Here is an 8,009-nt window from a genome sequence, read left to right as displayed (position 1 = left end):
GATATGAATTCACTTATATGTGGATATCAGCTGCTAAGTCATTGCTAATGAAGCTACAATTCACAGGACCACAGAGATCAGGGATACAGTAAGAGACTAGGGAAGGAGATAGATCTCCCTAGGAATGGGAAGTTGAATTGATAGTTGTGAATTGATGGTTTGAGGCTTGGAGCTATAGGATCAAGTAGGGAGGGAGAGAGGAGAATAGGAGAAGGGAGGGAATACAAGGAATGACAGCTAAAATTAAGGACCATTTGCAGGGCAGTATGGAAACTTAACACAGCACAAGCTTTCTAAAATATAAACATGAAGGATATCTAAATAAAACATCAAATAGTTGGGGAAACAGGGCCCCAGCTGGATTTATCTTGCCACTGGATGAAGATTCTAGTACAGGGAATGGGTCACATCTAATCAAGTTGTTGGCCAAAGGGGTCCCATGAGAACACCCAAACAACGCAGACTGTTGCCAAGACTATGGGTTGCTCTCTACAAACTGATTGCATGGTCCTGTTGCTGATGACAAGACCTACATAAATCATTGAACATGGAGACATTGAGCTGGTGCCTACAAAGAGTCTTCACCCCTACTGACGAGTACTTAAGGTGCTGGAAGATAGCCTGCATGTCACCAAAGGAGAAAGATAAACACAAACACAAACCCAGCTGCAAACCCTCTGATCTACAATGTTGTCCACCCTGCAGGATATGCCAGGACAATGGTGGCACAAAGCTTGTGGAGTAACCAAGCAGCATCTGATTTGACAGAAGACCCACTCCAGGAAATCAAACCCATGGCTGACACTGCTTTGGTAACAAAGAACCTCAGAATAGATATGCCAAGGTCCTAGAGTAAAACTAACTACTACTAAAGGAACATAAAATTAAATGACTCCTGATGACATTCTGCTGTACTCAGAGATCAGTGCCTTGTTCAGCCAACAGAGAGACTTCCTCCTGTACCAGATGGAAATGAATACAGAGATCTAGAGACAGACAATATGCAGAAAGTGAGAGACCTTGGAACACTCAACCCTAAATGGGCTGTGTCCCTCCCCTCAGAGCTCAGGGAACCTAGTGGAAGAGGTAGAAAGTGTGTAAGAGCCAGAGGGGATGGAGAACACTAAGGAAACAAGGCTTTCTGAATACAACAGCACTGATGCATGTATGAACTCACAGCAACTGAGGCAGCATGTACAGGTCCTTCCGGGATCTGTATCAAATGGGGGTCCTACAGTAGAAAGGAGATGTGGAGACATGCCCTTATCACTAGCCCAGAAACTATCTCTAATTAAGAACACTTGCAAATGAAAATTTAGTTTTCTCCAAAGGAGTCTCACTGGGGAAACAAAATACTTCTAAGGCCACATGCCCAGCAGTAGGAACCAACAGGAAAGGAACTCAAGCACATCCTTGTCTCTTCATGTTCTGTCAGGGCTTTTCTTTTTCTTTCTTTTTAAAAATTTTATCTGTTCTTTTCATTTCTCATTTTTATTATTTTTCTGTTTTGTTTTGTTTTGTACCTTACAGCTCCTTTGCATATATATTTATTATGGCTTCAAGTTTGGTGGTTTTTTTTATGTAATTCATGAGTGTGTAAACAAGTGGGTCTCTACATCTGCATCAATAACAGTTTCTTGTGCCTTTTCTTGGGCTCTTTTCTCTCTGTTTACTTGTTTTGCCATATTCCAATGTGTTAGTTTTTGTTCTATTTTTATTATATTATATATTATATTAGTTATATTATTATCTCTTAGAAACCTGTTTGTTTTCTAATGAGGAACTGAAAGGGGCTGTATTTGGAATGGAGGAGAGATGGGGAGGAACTTGAAGTAGAGAAAGGGGAAATTGGAATCAGGCTATATTATATGAGGAAAAAAACCCTCTATTTTTTCAAGGAAAAAAATTCTATCTACCATTTTTAAACCAGAAATAGTAAAGAATTTCTAAGCTTTTCCATGTCTTAATTGGCTAAGTTGAGTTTTAACAAAATCTTTTAAGTCCCACTTTTCATCGTTCTAATAAGTAATAGCTTTTGTGCATAATTTGGTTAGATATAATATCTTTGGATTTTTCTGGGTGGTATATGAGTCCCCAGCTGTAATCACTGTACCATGAAGTCAGCTATTCACTTGGCTGCAAGTACCATGTAAGTTCACTGCAAATTGTCGGAAAGCATTAAGCGTATATAACTGAAGCACACAGTGCAGGATCTTGAACATGATTTGGGATTAAAAAAAAGACAATCCGCTATTTAGAAATGATGACTTTCTGGGGCTTATTTTTTTAACTAAAAATTTATTCATACAAAAAAGGGGGAGGATTAAAAAATAGTATTAGATCTATGAGTACCTTTTCTTCTAAGCAACAAGAATGTAACGGCTTTGTTTTTTCACCTCTTAGAATTGTTAGATAGAAAGCAACTAAAGTTTGTGTCAAAAAAAAAATTAGTGATTGAAAGGCCTTCTTCAAGCTGTCCAGATAAACACTCCAGAGTTAGGAGAGGAAACCTGAGTCCTAAACATCCCCACTTCCCATTTCCAGGACATACATATAATTACCAGGAACTTCCTGTTATCTTGATTCAGATTTTGGAGTGTCACTCCTGGGTCCTACAGGAATCCCCTGGTGGAATCCATCTGACCCATGGCATGCAGTAGCATCATAAAGAAACAGGCAGCTATCGCAGAATCCATGTATTAATGACGTCTTACCGGTCAGCAGGTATTTGCTGACCACCATTTCAAACAACTCCTGTCAAACTTTGGAACAACTTTTTTCTAAAAGTCTTGAGGTTTGTAGCACCATCTTTCTGAGGCTGGCAGCTTGGCACTCTAGCCTTTTGATATCCTATTTTTCCAATTCATCTATCAGCCTCAAGATGAACTTTTGTTATCCTTCCAATCATGAAAAAAATAGTTCTAGCCTTAATCCTCTTAAAAATAAAGTATCTTTTTACCTATGATTATATGCTGAAGTCTTTTATGGAGGATTTGCTGAAATAGCTCATTTTGTTCATATGGCTTGGACATTGATTTTTGAATACTGAACAGTGTACCTTTTTCAAGTAAATGTTTTAATTTGTTAAATATCAAAGCATTTCTTTCTTCAGTGCCACTTGACTCTTACTCTAAAAACCAGATGGGCAGGAAACTCATTTCCTCTATAAATACATACTTAATAAACAGACATATGTTTTCCTATTAGGTTTAACTGCCATGCAGGTTTTCTTGATTAATAGAAACATCTTATATAATGTTCTAAATTAATCTTGAATTGGATTCTTTGAAGTGAACACAAGTTGGAAATGCAGCAACCCTGCTGTATACTTACCCTGTCCTGCACACTGAGCTAGTGATTTTCTATGCATTGTAGATAGAGCATCCTACTCCCCAAGCAACAGCATTGTATTGCTCTATGACAGTTTAAGCAAAATGACTCCAGTGGATTATATATCTTTAACATAGTTCTTAACTATGAAGATAACAATTAAAAGTGGGTGGCAACATTGATGTTTCAAATGTATTCTACACATCCGCAAAGTGCACAGCCCATGAGTCTCAAATGGCATCAGCACTCCAACCTAACAGTGAGGTTTTTCAACTCCGCTGTTACAAGCTTAGGCCTTCTGGGGTCATTTCTCAAATTTTATCATAGGTTTTCAATGATTCCTTACTTGCTTCACATTTTCTTAGTACCTGTGATGTATTTTCTTTTTTTAAAAATTTTTCCCTTAGAATTATTTTATTAAATCATAAATGTACAACAGTTTCTTAACTCGACACGAGCACTTACATTTTTATATATAATTCTTTATTGATTCTTTGGAAATTTCGCATCATGCACCTTAATCTTGCTCACCTCCCAGTCCCTCCATATCTGCCTCTCACCCCGTAGTAGCATGCCCCCCAAATTAATTAAAAACAAAATAAACAAACAAAAAACCCACCTCCTCCTCCATCTTTCCAACTCCTCTTCATTCATCTTAGTGGCATGGGGACCTGCAGGGTGTCACTCAATACACCCTTTATCCAATCAGGCCCACCCACAAAATGTTCATTGCAATGAGTCATTGGTCTGGTTCCAAGGCCTCTGGTACACCGTCATCACTTGGCCCTCATTGAAATCCGAGTCAGGAGATCCGATAGCTATCATTTCACAGGACCAGTTCCTTCACTCACTCCAGCAGATTATAGATGGCAGATGTTAGGGTTTGCCCAGGATGTAGGTCTGAGTGGTAGCTGAGGTGGTGGGTCAGGGCCACTGGGACCATCCCACCAGGCAAGGGGCAGAGCCAGTTCTTCTAGGCCCATGCCGTGGAGGGGTGGCCCATCTCTCCTGACTGTGTGTGGTGTGTGTGTGTGTGTGTGTGTGTGTGTGTGTGTGTGTGTGTGTTATCTGTTCTCCCATGGGGCCAGGGGAGGGAATGCGGGGGGAGTTGGGCCAGCTCTCCTGCTGCAGTGTCGTCCATCAAGGGGCAGGGTCAGTTATCCCCGGGCCAGTGAGATTCAAGAATGGCTCAGCAAGGCCCTCATAGTTCTTATGACCCCCTGTAGTAACATGAGTCAAGGACATCAGCCCAGACCCAGGCTGCTGTTGGGCCACAGACGCAGACATGGCCCAAGGCAAATAGCCAAGGCCCAGAAGACACCATGACCCCCTGTGGCCGCGCGGGCCACCCAGATCAGCATGACTCTGGTGGTGGCTTTGTGATGTATTCTCTTGAAAAATATTATTGTTTAGTTAATTGTTCCATTCTGAGGTTCACTTTACACTTGCTAAGTTAAAACATGATCAAGGGCTGGGCTGCTGCATTTGGGATTCTAAAAGCAAGTGTGACCTCATGATGAAAAGTTTGGGGGAATAACAAAATCTGCCATTAACAAGAAACGGGGGGTGGGGGGGTGGGGGGGGCATCAGTAGCTTGTGTGTTAACTACCTGCCATGCAGAGAAGACATGGCTTTGGAAAATCAATTTTTATCTCTTTCAAAATTCATCTTCAAGTTTGTCTGACTTCTAGTACAAAAGCATATATCCTTTTTTGCTTTGTTTTGTTTTTCAAGACAGGGTTTCTCTGTGCAGCCTTGGTTATCCCAGATCTCCGTAGACCAGGCTGGCTTCAAATGCATAGAGATCTGCCCAGCCATGAATGTGCATGCCTTTAGTTCCAGTACCCAAGATGCAGAGTTAGGAAGATCCCTATGAGTTTAAGGCCAGCCTGGTCTACAAAGTTCCAGGACAGCTAGAAATACACAAGGAAATCCTGTTTTGAAAAAAAAAAAACCCAAAAACAGAAGTATATATTCTATTGTATTTTCCTCTCTATCTTCAGAAAGGAAGCTCTGTTTTCTCATAAGTTGTGTCATACAAGCTTTCATAGGTACATTATGTCATACGAGCTTTCATAGGTACATTATGTCATACAAGCATTCATAGGTACATTACACAAGATTGCAGCTGGCATTTGTGCACTTGATTTAAAACCTAGATATCATATCATTTGTTTTTTTATAAAAATGTCTTCTTCCCTCCCAAATACTGTCTTAAACGTGGATTATTAAGCCCATTTTCTTGTTGTTTAGAGTCTCTGTTAAGAAGAGTGAATTCAGGACTGGGGTAGTAGCTCAGTGGCAGAGTGCACACTTCCCAGGTGTGAGGTCCTAGGTTCAATCCCCAACACCTTACACAACGCACACCAAAGCATTCAACTACACTTTCTTTGATCCAATAGAAATTGTGTGGTGACCTTTGGAACACACACATTGAAATATGACACCATCATCAGCACAGCTGCCTTTACTATTCATTAATGGGCTCTTTCCTCTTTCTGTATTAAAAGAAAATGAAAGAGAAAGTTAAAAGAGTTAAAGTAAGGCACTGGTGTTCTCACTAAAAGTCCAGTAAGGCACTGGTGTTCTCACTAAAAGCCCAGGAGCATCAGTTCTGAAAATGCCCTGGTAAATAGAAGTTGTAAACTCCCCTGGCATTTGGGGGATCTGGAAATAATTTTTTACTGTTCTATACGTTTTATACACTCAATGATTCAGTCCCAAAATCTGAGTGTTGGAGACATTTCACTGGGTCTAAAGCGCTGGGAGTTGATTTTTTTTCCCCTACAAACAACGACACTGACACGCTTGGTTTACAGACCATCAAAGGCAAGAGAGTAGCACCATGTAATAAGCTTCCTGCCAGTGCTGTCGGTGAGACTCTAAGTCAGGCCAAACTTCCAAAGTGTCCATTAGTGGTAATGAGAAAGGGACACAAAATAAAACGTGCTACCACTTAAAGCTGTACAGTGAGTACAACTTCACTAGGAAGGCAATACATCAAAAGGATCTTGCTCGTCTGCCACATCAATGTCTTTTTTTTTTCTACTTAAAAGTATGGTAAAACACGGGTTTTATTCTGTGAGTTACTATTTAGATTCTCCAGGCAGCCCAAAAAGAGAGGATGAAAATGGACATTTAGCTAAGTGTCCATTAGGGAAATGAAGGATGTGTGTAACTGTTAGAATATGTGTGTGACATATCTTTGAAAGATAAGGCTCACATTTTAAAAGACAGTCACCAAATTGATGAACAAATGTAATACACATTTTCTTGGAAATTTGCTGCTGCTTAATGCCCTCCAAAGACAGAACATAAATAAGAAATTTCAAAGAAATAAATTCTCCTTTACATCAGCTTTTCTTAATTTTAGGTTCTATCCCAATGATGTGAAATAGCCTTTACAAGAAGATAAAGTGATAGGATAATTATCTCTTAATTAAGTTTTGGAGGATTTAATTTTCAACATAAGTACAGTCCAAAGATTAAATTATAAAATATTTAATGAATGTTAGAGGGCAGGATGTTGTGGAAGATTCAGGAGTGGAAGTGATTGCATTTTCCCTCAAGGCATTAGTTCCTCTATTGCACAGAAAAAGAATGCAAATATAGGAGTACTTTTAAAAAACAGACAAATTCTAATACTGTGACAATAACAAACTCTAACATCAAATTCAGTATACCTTTCAGAATGGTTAGGGATTCTCTGACAAAGCAATTGTTTCTCAGTGCATTACTAAAGTAAATTTTTAGCAATTTTTTTTAATTTAAAGTTAGTTTACTTGAGAACCTTCTAGTTTGTAATAGAAAAGTGTAAACAGTAGTGATCTTCATCAATAATGTATTCTTTAGTTGCATATTCTGTCGCTATGATAACTTTTGACTGGCATAAAGTATAAATTTGCTTTTTTGTTTTGTTTTGTTTTGTTTTTTTGAGACAGGGTTTCTCTGTGTAGCTTTGTGCCTTTCCTGGAACTCGCTTTGGAGACCAGGCTGGCCTCGAACTCACAGAGATCTGCCTACCTCTGACTCCCGAGTGCTGGGATTAAAGGCGCGCGCCACCACAGCCCGGCTAAATTTGCTTTATTTGTTGTCATAAAGAACAGACATTAAGGTTATAAAATAAACATGTAAGGAACAGTAGGATGAAGACTTCCGTGAGTTCTGATGAGCAAGACACGTTGCATTCTCTACTTCTGTCTGTGTGGTTAGCTTAACTGGATTCCATAGCTTCATCCTTCTGGGTCAGTGGGAAATTTAACCCTCCTCTTCCTGAGTACATTCTCATCTTCACTACTGGCAGCTCCTAAGTTTTACACAGAGCGTAATTGAAGGGACTTCCATAATCTGTCTTCTTAATTAGTTCCTCTGAAGTGCTTAGGTCAGGAGCAACCACTGTCCTCTTCTCTTTCTCCTCCTTCCCCAATTACTTTCACTGCCCCCTCTCCCTCCTCCCCTTCCACTTTCCTTCTTTTTTTTCTTCTTCTTCTTCCTCTTCTTCTTCATTCTTCTTCCAGTTTGATTTGATTTGATGAGGCCAAGTCTCATGTAGCTCACCTTGTCTTGGATTTAGTATGAAGCTAAGATGAGAACTTCTGATCCCACTGCCTCTTCCTTTTACCTGCTGGGACTGCAGGTGTGTCCACCACGCTTAGCTGTTCTGAGCTTGGTAGTCAGTC

This window comes from Peromyscus californicus, unplaced genomic scaffold (assembly GCF_007827085.1).
Source record: "Peromyscus californicus insignis strain IS unplaced genomic scaffold, ASM782708v3 Scaffold_16__1_contigs__length_79575227, whole genome shotgun sequence".
Lineage (NCBI taxonomy): Eukaryota > Metazoa > Chordata > Mammalia > Rodentia > Cricetidae > Peromyscus > Peromyscus californicus.
This window is presented reverse-complemented; position numbering follows the sequence as displayed.